Genomic DNA, 14,432 nt, shown 5'->3' with positions numbered 1-14,432 from the left:
ATAGTTTACTCAAAAACTTTATTGGAGTTGTCTTGAGGGATTGTTTGTTTATTGTTGAATGAAATCATTTAGACGTGTTTGATTCTCACATCTAAATAAAAATTATTGAATGATTTAATAAAATATTGTTAAATGATTCAACATTAAAATATATTATGAATGATTCAGAAATATTATCAAACAGCATGTCATATTCAAAACTAAATCATATTGAATAATTCATTTTGATTTAATCCAACAGCTCTAAGTTAATTTTTAAAAAAAAACTTTTCCCAGAAATAGTCAAGATGCTGTTTGTCCAATTCAATCGGTCTTTTCAAAGAAGAGATTTTTTAAGCTGTTTTTATATTTTGCCGCCGGTTGGAAGCCGTGTCTGATTTGACGGCGCTTTCCCACATTGACCTCCGTCATCTTCCCCGAAACCGATCACTTCCACATTTCTCGAGATCTTAGACCACGAGAAAATGATTCCCTAGACGAGATAATCAAGGAGGCACCAAAGTGGATTTTCGAATCCCAGCAACTATTGAGCCGTCCCTTCCTTTGTAATAATAAAAAATAAGATTTCGTGGATTTTCTAGAGAGAGAAAGATTTGATTTGAGAGAGAAAATACAATTTAAATTGAAAAAAAAACTAAATAAAATGAAACATTGCTGCATATAAAATGCCAGGCAGAGGGCAATGAGCAACCATGTTTATTAAAGTTGAAATCTTTTTCTTCTTCTTTTCAAGAGAATTCTGTGTTTGTGCTCTCCTCACGATGGCAGTGAACGGCGCCGTTACGGTGGAGATCGAAGGCTATGATCTTTTAGCTTCTGATTCAGAGGAAGTCCATGTCCTCGCCGTCGATGAGCCTCGTTGATCGGAAAGTAATTGAAAGGTTGCTGAAAATTACTTCTTGTAAAGGTTGGTCATCGAGATTCCCATTTTTTTACTTTATAATTAATCATTCTTTTGAATTTGAATTGAACGGGATTCCGGATGTTGCAGTGACGGCGGTGGATAGTGGCCGGAGAGCTTTGCAATTCCTGGGATTGGATGAGGAGAAAGAAGCCAATGGTTTTGTGATGTTCTGCTTTTGAATTGAATTTCATCATCGCCGTCGGTGTTCTAAATCTATGTTTTTCAGCTTGATCTTTAGCATTTGTTCATGTTTTCAGGGTTTGAAGGTTTGATCTGATCACAGACTACTGCATGCCTGGAATGACCGGTTACGAATTGATGAGAAGGTTAAGGTTAGAAAGAAAGCCCAAATTCTGGGAATTCGTTTTGCTTTGCAGTGTTCATCTGAATGAATGTTGTTTAATATGAACAGGAATCATCTACTTTTCGAGAAATCCGGTGGTCATCATGTCATCGGAGAACGTCGTGGCTCGAATCGACAGATGCTTAGAGAAGGAGCTGAGGATTTCATAGTGAAGCCGGTGAATTATCAGATGTGAAACGTATAATAGATTACATGACACAGATTTCAGGGAGGGAGAAGAAGAAGAGGAATCAACAAGAGAAAGACCAGAGACGACGGCGATGACCGATCTTATTCATCGACGCCGTCCATTTTATCATCGTCGTCGTCATCCCCATCGTCATCTACGACGGCACCGTGTTCTCAGTGGACTCTGGATTCTCCTACCAGACGTCTCAAAATGACAAGCTTTGAAGAACATATTTTTACTGATAAAAATTGAAACTTTTTCGAAGAGACCAAATTCCTCACTTTGTGCTTCTTTTTTGGATTTTTTTTGGATATTAAGGGTGATTTTTCTGATATATCATTGGTGATCGGTAATATTATCGATTTAATATTGGTCAAATTATATTTTTTGATATAACACCTTTAACAGTAAAGCGTATCTTTTACATTGTGTTATACGATGATTTGGCGTCACGTGTGGTAAAGACGTCCCTGCACCGCGTTATACGGTGAGCTGACGTCACGTGTGTATAGCGCGGCCCCTACAACGTGCTATAAGCTACGTAGGAGTATAGCGCAGATCAGGTACCGTCTTATACTTTTACTCCTAATAATTTTATATAACGCGGGCAGGTACCGCGACATACCTTTACTCCATAATTTTATATAGCGCGGGGCAAATATCGCGTTTTATATAACTTTCCTCGCTATAAACACTATTCTCCGCTGGTTAATTTCTCACATCTCTCCTCTCAACTTATAAATTAATACAACAATTCCGTTAACGAGTCAATAATTTTGACAATCTTCTCATATTTTATTTAGAAGTTCATGCGATTTTTCGTTATAAGGTAATTTTGTTATATTTTTTTTTTATATTTATTGTTTATTATGATTATTTGAAAAAATATTATACTAATTATTTTCAATTAATTTTTGTGTTTGTAAAATTGGAAAGCGGGAGCATACGACGAAATAGTTTTGTGGTGCACGTAATAATATTAAATTATATTATTTAATTTATTTACGTTGATGTGTAAAAATTTTATTGTGTTATATATTCGTTCATATATAATTTATTAAATCAAGTTTGTTTCATTTATTTCTTTTCCAGATATAATAGTGTCGTTCTTTTAAACTCAAATAATGGCGCGACTTTCAGCTATTGTTTATTATGATAGTGAAATTCGAGAAGATGAAACTGACATTGTTTTCGTATCAAATGAGCGTGTTAAAATATCATTCAAGAGAAACATAACTCTTGAGGAGCTTATAACGAAGATTTCGAGGAAGATTCATGTTGGAAGTAGTATAAGAGTGTCGTCGTTGCAGTATAGATTTCCAACATCATTGTTGCCATTAACTTATACAACGTTCGAACTTTCGAACAATGATGATGTTGAAATGATGGTTGAAGCTCAAAGTAATTATTCAGACGCCGCTATTGAGATGTATGCACATTTTGTTCAAGTGTGTGTTGTTCGGGGTCAACCATTAAGCTCCAACTATGGGTTGACTGAACAAGTTGATCAAGTTGACAGCCTGACGACAGTAATGTGTAATGATTTTAATGCCATAATGGGGAGACATTCATCCGCAACTCCTTACGATATGTACTGAGGTAGGTCGACGAACATTCCGTATGGCAACATCGCGTCCAGTTCAAGGGGAATGCATTCATCTGCAAATCCCTTTGACCTTAATATGGAGATGCTATCGACGCAACCATCTATGCAGTTTCCATTTGACGTGATGGCTTCAAGCTCTGGGGGGAGACATTCGACTGCGAGCTTTTTTGATCTCAATGTCGATATGCCTTCCAGTTCAAGGGGAAGACATGCAAGTAGTAGGTTCTTCGACCTAAATGTGGAGAGCATGAAGGAACCATCATCTCCACCAGAAGAACCGCTTCGTGAGCCTGGTGCGGATGGTGCTGAGACTGGACTGTTCATTGACCCAGAATCACCGCAATTCAACTCCAATGATGATGAAGTTCCAGGAAATGTGGCACAAACTGACCCTCCTACACACACATGTATGAAGCTGATTATGGTGCAATGTACGGGCCAGAATTTGCGGATATGCCTCATCTCGGTGACTATGGGTATTACTCATCAATAAATAATGGTGAGTTATCTTTAGGCATGGAGTTTTCAAGCAAAGAAGAAGCGATGATGGCTATAAAAAATTACAATATTCGTAATTCTGTTCAGTCCAGAGTAGACCGCTTCACGACCGAAAAATATGTATGCTAATGTGCCCAGCGCGAAAACGGATGCAATTGGATAGTTCGCGTATCGAAGAGGAAGAGGAAAAACAACATATGGAAACTAACAGTATACAACGGTCTTCACACATGTTGTGCTGGAGGGGTCAACCAAGATCATCCCAACTTGGACTCTGAAGTGATATGCCAAGCCATCATGCCCATGGTCAAAGCAAGCTCTCATATAGCTGTTGCAGTGTTGATTTTAGCTATACAATCGCAGTATGGGTACACTGTCTCCTATAAAAAAGCTTGGTTGGCAAAACAAAATGCCATTGTCAAACTTCATGGCGAATGTGATGCATATTACAACGAACTTCCAGGTTGGTTTAGGCTGGTGCGGACGTTGAATCCTGGGATAATTGTGGACTTCGAAACCTCATATGCATACCATAATGATCAAGTTCTTCGCGATCGATGCCAATTCTACCAGTTTTTTGGAGTTACCCACAGTGCGTTAATGTTGTCAAATACTGCAAGCCTGTGGTCCAGATCGACGAAACTTTATTGTATGGAAAATACAAGCAAGTTTTATTATTGGCAGTTGTCTAAGATGGCAATCGAAACATTCTTCCAGTTGCTTTTGCTCTTGCGAAGGAGAAGATACAACTTCTTGGGCTTTTTTCCTCCGAAATTTACGGGCACATGTTATCACGAGGGAAAACATCTGTGTCATTTCAGATCGTGGAGCTGGGATCAAAGCAGCAATGGAGTCTTTGGGTCCAATGTGGCAACCACCCTTTGTCCAACATAGGTATTGTCTTCGACACATTGCCGCGAACTACCATGGAAGTACAGAAGAATGATGAGCGCTAATTAATTGTGCGCATGGGTAAGTAAAACTTAGCAAGTTTGTTATCTTTCGATCGTTTTAATTTTGCAAAGACAACAAGGTTAGTAGTTATATTTTTGATCAGGTTACGAACTACTTCCTCGAACGTTTGAATCAATGTTTCAAGAGTTGCAGGCGAAGAACAAGGAAGGATATGATTACATAAGCCTCATCGATAAAGAAATGTGGACGAACGCATATGATGGTGGATATCGATATGGACACATGACGACCAGCTTGGCAGAGACAATCAATTCAACCTTAAAGGGTGCACGTCACTTACCTGTAGCGGCTTTGGTAAAGACTACGTATTTTCGTTTGTGGGCGCTTTTTGCGAAACTCGGGGGACAAGCTCAAACCTGGATGCAAGGATGTCTATCACCCTAGATTAGTTGCAGATCTACAGAACAAAATTGCTGCATCAAATGGAATGTCTGTAACAAGCTTCTCTAGAAGGCATGAAATGTTTCGTGTCACAGAGTTACCGCGACCTCTTCAAGGGATTGAAGCTGTGTCGTTAAGAGTAAATCTAAGGGACAGAACGTGCGACTGCGGGTTTTTTCAAGCTCTGAAATATCCATGCTCTCATGTGATAGCAGCTTGCTCGCATACACATCAAGACTATAACCATTTTGTGGATCCCATATACCTACTATCTGAAGTTTTTAAGGTATACGAATTTGAGTTTCCCCCATAGGTAATAATAAAGACCCTGATGAGGTTCAAGATTGGCTTCCGATTGTACCAAATCTGAGTTTTTGAGGGAGTGGTCGTCCAAAATCCATCGAATTCTTACGATATGGATATTAGAGAAAGATCTAGACAAGACAGAAGATGTGGGCATTGTAGAAACCCAGGACACACTAGAAACATGTTCACTTCTGTTGTCATCAAGTAACATTGATGAGGAAATGATGTATTTTATTATCTATAATAATTCTTCTACTCTAATTTGCATTTACTTCAAGTTAATGTCATTTGATAATCACCGATGAAGATTAAAAAAACAAACACAATCATTAAATTTTAACAAACTAATAACAATAAGTATTAAATGGTAAATGATAACCAAATTACAATAACTGATATTAAATGGTAATAAAAAACGAACTGAAATACATTAAAAAACAAAATAAAGTAAGTATTAAATGATAAATAAAAAAATTACAATTTAACAAAATAAAGTAAATACAAATATAATAAAAACAAATCTATCGATATCTGTGACGCGAATGTGTTTCCGGGCGGCTGCGGTCTCGAGGAGGATTTCTTCGTATCACTGGTTCTGACTCCTCGCTGTCATCATCATCACCATCATCGTCGTCGTCGTCTTACGCAGGTACATGAGGAGCTGATGACGATGAAGCACCTCCGTAGAATAAGGACCTGGAGGTGTATGACTGACTATCCCACCGGCCTGCGAAAACTGGAAAATTCATAAAACCCAGACATCGATGTGAAACTGTACAGGAGGCAGTGTCTGTGCTGCGGCCATGGGTGATGAGGCTGAACCCGCCAAATATCCAGCATATGAACCCCAAGTCGGGTCTACAAACATAGACCCATAATAGCCTCCAGGAGGGGTCATCTGTGACGGTGACGGGGTCATAAAACCGGGTGAAGGCGGCGGCGGTGACATATGGTAATGGAAAGTCGATGGCGGCATCATATATGGCTGCAGCATCATATATGGCTGCGGTGGCTGCTGGAAAGGTCTTACTGGTGTAGTTGAGGATGAACCAGAAGCACCTGCTCTCCGTCCACGAGTCGGGGGACGATGGTGCTATGTCGGTGAACGTCTCTGTCGACGTCGTGGAAAGGTCTGCCCTCGTGCATCCTCGGGAAGTCGAAACGGTTTCTCGTTACTGTTGAACCACTCATAATAATCCTCAGCATACATCAAGAAGTCATTAAAAATGGGCTCTCTACGTGGAAGGCGCCGATGTCGATCCTCCCACAACACGACCCACTCATGATGCCTCACAAGCCAATCTGTATCTATCTTGCCGCGTCTATCTAAGCTATGCAATTCATCCATATTGCGAGGGGCTTCCGGAATTGGTTGAAAACAACCAAACTGTCGGAGCACGCGATCAGTGGAGTGCCACTCGACAGTCGCATAACAGATCAGAGGGACCATCACCATCCAAACATCTAATGGACCCCTCAACTCAGGTGGGATCACCGCCCTCGCATCATCAGTAGAATATGGCACCCATTCAAACTAAAACAAATAATATATAATTTTTATCAAAATAATAATCTAATTATATAACTATAATCTAAAATCGATTTTTAAACATTATAATTCATACTTGTGTGCCAGCCTTCTGATCGATTAGCACCCTAATCTTTTCTAAATCATCAGGTAGCTCCTGATGATTTTTCCTATCAGTAGACCACCTATTCAAGGAAAAGAAATTGTTATACACTGTATAAAATTATTAATATACAAAATCAGTTTTATAATTACCTCAGAAGTAGTGGAAATACGAATGTGTTATTCACAACGGGACATAAAAAGGGCAATCAATACCATACCCAAGACTGCAGCAGCAGGAGACATCCACCGATAGTATTACGCCTGTAGTCAGTGGCTCCACACATCTCCCTGTACAGCAAAGCCAAAACTGTCGAGCCCCAACTGAATGATCCGACGAGACGAAAGTCGCTAAGATGTCGCAACCACATGCAGTGAACTAGGTTGCGCGATTTGTCCGACATCAACAACCCTCTTATCAGCTGCAGTATGCATGCCCGTGCATACATCTTAACCTCATCCTCAGAGGCGACTGCGCTCAACTCTCGAAAATTGGCATCTAACCAATTTAACGGTATCCTACCTCCGATAAAATTTTCCGGGACACGTCCTAGACTATCCCAACACAAAGCAGTCCAAGAACCGGAAGCTATCCTCGATATCACATCTCCATCCACCGGAAGCCCCAGGTGCATAGAAACATCCTCAAGCGTGATCGTGCACTCTCCGCACGGAAGATGGAATGTGTGGGTCTCCGGCCTCCACCGCTCTACTAAGGTAGAAATCAGGTCTGGCTCTATCTTACAGTGACCCTGATATCTACCTATGTAACCGAATCCAACCTCTACTAAATACGGCAAGACAGGGCTGGTATTACTAACTTAAGATTCCTAATAAAAGGATTTAATACACGGTCCTTCTCCTAAAAATAAATAATTACAAAAATTAATTCTTAATCTAATAATCATGCATTAAATGAATCAACTAATTATTAATAATAATTTAAATTAAATTAAAACGTTAAAATGTTACCGTATCAACAAAGTGTCGAGATATTTAATTATTAATATAATCATGCATTAAATAAATAACTAAATATTACTAATAATTTAAATTAAATTAAAACGTTAAAATGTTACCGTATCAGCAAAGTGTAGAGATATATGATTTTCATCCGAGCGAAGTAGACTGTCTTCCATTATATATCTGCAAAAGAATTATATTAGTAAAATATTAAATAAAGTAAAAATATAATAGTAAAAATATTATAAAATATACCTTAAAAAGAGAGTATTTGAGAGAAATTTAGAGAATTTGAGAGAATTTGGTGTGATAAAATTGATTGAGAATGGGGTATTTATAGGGAGGAGGGTTCGGTAGTTAGGGGTATAGCGCCCCCTGCACCGCGCTATACCCCACGTGTCAGATATACATGTATAGCGCGCTGCAGGGGCCGCGCTATACCCACGTGGCGCCAGCTCACCGTATAGCGCGGTGCAGGGGGAGCGCTATACCCCACGTGGCGCCAAATCATCGTATAGCGCGGTACAGGGGGCGCGCTTTACTGCTAAGGGTGTTAGATCGAGAAATATAATCTGACCGGTGTTAGATCGGTAATATTACCGGTTACCGGTGATATATCGGGAAAATCGCCGATATTAAGAGTTTGAATGTATAATTAAGAAAAAGGTTTAATATAAAAAAATAAATGTATAATTTTTATTTCAAAAAACGTTTTAATCTTTTAAAAAAAAATTCGTTAAAATTAGATGTATAACGTTTTAATAAAAACCTAAAAATTAAGTATTTTTAAGTGTCTGAATTGTAACAATCGTTAAATTTGACCGTTAAATGACACGTATTGAATCTTGAAAATTTTAAAAATATAAAATAATTTTTCAAAAAGAAAAATACAAACAGTGAATCCTGAGTGTGCAAGCTCCTTTTATTTTCTTCTCACATTTTCTCTCTCTCTTGTTGGTTTTCCCTTTGATGGTCGCCGGCTAATTGGTCGATCGTGGCTATCATCACCATCGCCATTAGGACTGACTTTCACTCTCGATCAAATCTCCGTTGACATTTTACCGTAAGCTGCCACTGTTTATCGTCACGTGTTTTCGTCCGAGCTGAAGCTACGCGGGTAACAAGCGGATCACCATTCGCATTTTTCCTAGGTTTTCAACCGAGCTGGCGCCAAGCAACAAAAGCGTGATTCACCATCCGTGACTTCGTGGGTACCATCCGCACCTTCCATAAATACCTCCAACCGTCATTCGCTCTCCCTTAATTATCACATACTCATCCCTTATAAATACTCCCTCATACAACTATCAAATCACACAAAAAATCACTCTTATTCTTTCTTTTTATCATTCTTTCTAACAAGTTTCAAGTGAGTTATGTTATTATTTTTAGAAGGTAAATTTTTTATTATATTATAATCATTAAATAATTTATTGTTTTATTATATTTTATTGTACTAATTTTTTTATGTTTTGCATTTATAAAATGGAAGGCGAGTTGTTGCATTTAGATATAAATCATATTTCAAGTCATTTTATCGATAAGGTAACAATTTTAAATTGTGTTATGTTAATTACTGTGAATTTTTTTTAGTATTTGTTTATATTTTAATTTGTATACTACTTATTTAATTAGAAGAATGAACGTATATTAGATTCATTTATTTCTAATGCTAAGTTAGAGATATTGAATTGTGTCTGGACGTATTTAGTCGAGGCTAGATTCAGTTACATAGCTAGATATAAAGGACATTTTAACCTTAAATCTAACATTATTTCTGCATTGGTTGAGAGGCGGAGACTAGAGACACACATATTCCATCTACCGTGTGGGGAGTGTATTATTACGATGGAGGATGTTTCCTTAATTTTAGGTTTTGGGTAGATTGAGATATCATTTTTGGTGTGGCAGATGGTGATTGGCATTTATTGTGCGAATAGTATCTTGGAAGTATCCTACCTAATTTCAACGGTGGTCGAATATTGTTATCATGGTTATCTACAAATTTTTGACAGTTAAGCGACGACTAATATGAGGAAAAGGCTAAAATATTTTCCTGGACTTGCATATTACGGCTCATAGGAGGGATATTAATGCCCGATAAATTTCACAACCAAGTTCATTGTATGTGATTGTGTCATCTCGTAGATTTTTGAGTTGTTGGCTCATTCACTTGGAGGCTTTGCGGTTTTGGCATTTTTGTATAGAGAAATGTGTCAAGCAACTAATTATAGAAAAAATGCTATCGGCAAATGTCTCATTCTTTTGCAGTCATAAGCGTGGTATCGCACGCCCTCTTTATGTCCGGTCGTGACAAACCAGTTAGTCGTCCCGTTATTATTGAGGTAATTTCAATATTGAGTTCGTATATAAATAATTTTTTGAGTATATAATGATTTTTTTACGTTGAATATGTGGTCATATATAAGGAAAGAACATCGTGATATACCAGGCGAATTGAAAGAAATTTGGCTACTCATTGATCAAAATGCTGGTACACGGGTATGTATTTAAATTTTATTACTTACTTTTAGTTATTGTTATATAATTAAAATATTATTTTGATAAGAATTATATATATATATATATATGTGTGTTTTAGTTTCAATGGACTCAATATTGAAATTACCTCAACAATAACAGGAAGACTAATGATTTTTTCACGACCGGCATAAAAAGGGCATGTGATACCATGCCCATGACTGCAAAAGAAAGAGAAATCTGCCGATAGCATTTTTTTATAATTAGTTGCTCGATACATTTCTCTATACAAAGATGTCAAAACCACTGAGCCCCAACTAAATGAGCCAACAACTCGAAAATCTGCGAGATGACAACCACATACAATGAACTTGGTTTTGAGATTTATCGGGCATCAATATCCCTCTTATGAGTTGCAATATGCAAGCCCATTAAATATTTGAGTATGTTCCTCAGAACAATCATCGCTCAACCGTCAAAAATTTCTAGTCAACCATGATAACGGTATTCGACTATTGTTGAATTGGATGAGATACCTCCAAGATACTCCTCGCACAATGAATGTCAATCACCATCCACCACACAAAAAATAACATTCTCATCTACTGAAAGCAAAAAATGTAAGGAAATATCCTCTAACGTAATAGTACACTCCCCACACGAAAGATAAAATGTGTGTGTGTCTGATCTCCACCTCTCAATTAACGTAGAAATAAGGTTGGATTCAAAGTTACAATGCCCTTCATATTTCGCTATGTAACCGAATCCAACCTAAACTAAATACGGTCAGACACGACTCAGTGTCTCTAATTTAGTGTTACAAATAAATGAATCTAATATACGATCATTCACCTAATTAAATAAATAGTATACAAATTAAAATATAAACTAGTACTAAAAAAATAAATGATAAAACATTCACAATAAATAAAATAACATAATTTAAAATTATTATCGTATCGACAAAATGACTCGATATATGATTCTCATCTAAACACAATAATTCACCTGTCATTTTATAACTGTAAAAAGTAATAAAAATTAGTATAATAAAATATAATAAAATAATAAACTATTACATAATTATAATATAATAAAAAATTAGCTTCTAAAAATGATAACTATAATTACTTAATATTTGATAGACTGATATATAGAATGAAAAATATAGTGTTTTTTTGTGTGGTATGGGTGTTGGATTATGGGGGTTTTATAGGGGGAAGGGATGGGGGTTGGGTGGTATTTAAGGCAGAACGGTTGGGATTTAAAGGAAAGACGTGCTTCATGATCTACGCTTTACCACTTTGGCGCAAACTCGGATAGAACCCCGTAGAGGGGCGGATTATGATCCGCGCTTTTCCACTGTGGCGCCAACTCGGACAAAACCCTACGAAGATGAACCTCATGATCTGTGTTTTGTCAGAAAGAGTGTTAGATCGTTAGTATTTGAAGAAATGTTACATGGCAGGTAATATTTAACTATTAGGATGATTTTATTTTTTGGTAAAACTCCCCTTATACACATTGCTCTGTAATTTTAATTTATCGATATCTTATATAATAATAAGTTAATTAGAATCAAATATTGTAAAGATACATTTATAGAAATTATTCTTTTAATCTAATTTATTTCATTCATAATATCGATAGAGGTGTAAATGAACCAAGTTTAGATGGATAATGTTATGTTCGTTTGTTTATTTTTAATGATGTTCATGTTATGTTTATGTTCACTTATTTTTTTAAGGTGTTCATCTTCGTTTATTTATTGTTCGCGAATATGTTTATTTAATGTATACAAGCATGTTCGTTTATATGTTTACGAACACGTTCATTTAGCTTTCATGAACGGGTTTGTTTATATGTTCAAATTGCAGTTCTACCCTTTCATTTGCAAACTAAAAAATGATAAAATTATGCCACTAGTGTTTAAAATCCTTAAAATTCACAATTTAAATTTCAACTTTCACAATGTGTTCAATTTAGTCCCTACTTTCACAAATATTTAAAATGTAAAAAAGAGAAGAAAAGAAAAGAAAAGACATAAACGAGTAAACGAGCTTGTTCATGAAAATAAATAAACGAGCTTGTTCATGAATGAGTATAAACGAGTAAATAAATGAGCTGATAAACGAACTTATAAATAAGTTCATAAGCGAGCTTGTTCGTGAACATATATGAACCGAACACACCTTTATTCGTGTTCGATCAAATAAATGAGCATAAAATTTTTTGTTCATACTCATTTATTTAGCTTAACAAACGAACATTTCACCGAACGCTTTGTTTATTTACGCCCCTAAATATCAAACAAATATGTCAATGCTAGGACCTGAATGTTCATCTTACAGACTCTTAAAGGGCCCAAAACAAGACAACATATCCTAAATATCATTATGTTCATATTGATAAAATATTTGTTTCCTTTTAATCATAATAAAAATATTTTTGGATCAAAATGAGTTTAGAGTAATTAAATTAATGTTTCTGTTGAGTTAATCGATTGACGAATATGGCCAAGAGGGGGGTGAATTGGAAATTAAAATTTTGGTGGAAGCTTTTGCAGAAAATTGAAAGAAATTTACACAACGATTTAGAGTGGTTCGACTTTCTCAACCAAAGTCTACGTCCACTACCTTAGCTATCCACACTAAGGATTTTCCACAAATTCACTAATTTGTCTTTCTTTTGAGGACAGAGTAACCTTACAAACCCTCAAGAATTATACCCCAAATTCTTGAGAACACTCTCTTCCAAAGAAAATAATACAAATTTGCAAACTTACAAGGAAATCCTCACAAGGTAGATTGTTTGCACAATTCTAGAACAAAGAAAAGAACACTCAAGAATGAATACAATTGAGCACAATAAGTGTTCTTGAAAGCAAAATGAATATTGAATGAAAAATAGGCTTGAAATGCTCAAACTTGAGGTTTGATGCTTTCTCTTTGATTCTCTCTTGATTCTAGTTGCTTGATGTTTCTTGTTATTGATCAATGGCTTCTAAGCTTGCTTAAATACACCTTGAATCACTTCTGAACGTTGGGGATCATTAATGAAGATAATATAGCCGTTTTAGTGTGAAATCAATTAATAAAACAGTTTGGAGCGTGTGGGGAATCGGTACCCCCTGGGGGAATCGGTTCCCTCCCAAGCATACTGGAATTCTCGGAGGCAAACCATTCAGGGGGGAATCGGTTCCCTCTGAGCAATCTGGAATTTTTTGGCTTTGAAACGGTTCGAAATACTTTGTAAAATTATTTTGAAATTTTGTTAAGATTAAAACTTAATTTTACACTTGAGTAAGGATTAAAAATGACTTTAGAAAGATTTAGAGTAATGTTTTGATATTCGAATAATTATATCGAATATACTAAGAAAATCTTTTTGGAAAATCTTAAAATTCATTTAACTTAATTTGTTATATCAAAATATCAATATGTTTTCAACAATCTCCCCCTTTTTGATATAACAAAACATTTTAGTAATTTTAAGATTTTGAAATCAAGTTTTTGAAATTATTTGAAATCAAGTTTTGAAATTACTCCCCCTTACTTTAACACTTCTCTCATTTCTCCCATTTAACACTTCTCCCTCTTTTTGTTAAATCAAAAAGACGTTTTAAAAGAATTTAAACAAGGTTTTCAAATCACTTAGCCAATTTGATTATATATAGTTTAAGTTGCTAAGATCACAATCAAGAGAAACGTTAGCCATTAGTTTCATAATCAATATTCATAATTAATGTGACATGGTAAAATTGGTCATATATCTAACATGATGTAAATGTTGCAATAATGAATAAATTTAACCACATCAAATATATAAGTTCAAACATCCAAACAAATCCAAAATATTCAAAATGTTGAAACAATAATCTTTTAGTTCAAAGTTCTAAAGCTAAACACAGAATCAAACATCCGGATCGGGAGGAGGAAAACGAGCTCGCATAGCGGCCATCTCATGTGAGAGTGCATCAATACGTTCATTCATCGAAGTGTTGTTTGTGCGCATCTCTCGGAGAATTTCTAATTGTTGAGCTCCCATTGTGGATAAATGAGACTCTATAGAAGTAAAGCGTGAATCCATGGTAGCATATCGGAAATCGAATGTCTCCATAAAATATTGAAAATATGGAGGCATTTGATGCGTTTG

General features: G+C 36.1%; 1 pseudogene; it reads left to right on the top strand.

Annotated features, from left to right (window-relative positions):
* The first annotated feature begins 281 nt into the window (after nucleotides 1–281).
* LOC120137250 lies at nucleotides 282–1,155 on the top strand (annotated as a pseudogene).
* Nucleotides 1,156–14,432: the final 13,277 nt, after the last annotated feature.

Source organism: Hibiscus syriacus, unplaced genomic scaffold (assembly GCF_006381635.1).
Source record: "Hibiscus syriacus cultivar Baekdansim isolate YM2019G1 unplaced genomic scaffold, ASM638163v2 tig00110655_pilon, whole genome shotgun sequence".
NCBI lineage: Eukaryota > Viridiplantae > Streptophyta > Magnoliopsida > Malvales > Malvaceae > Hibiscus > Hibiscus syriacus.
The sequence above is the reverse complement of the archived record's forward strand: the minus strand, read 5'-3'. Positions and strand labels throughout refer to the sequence as shown.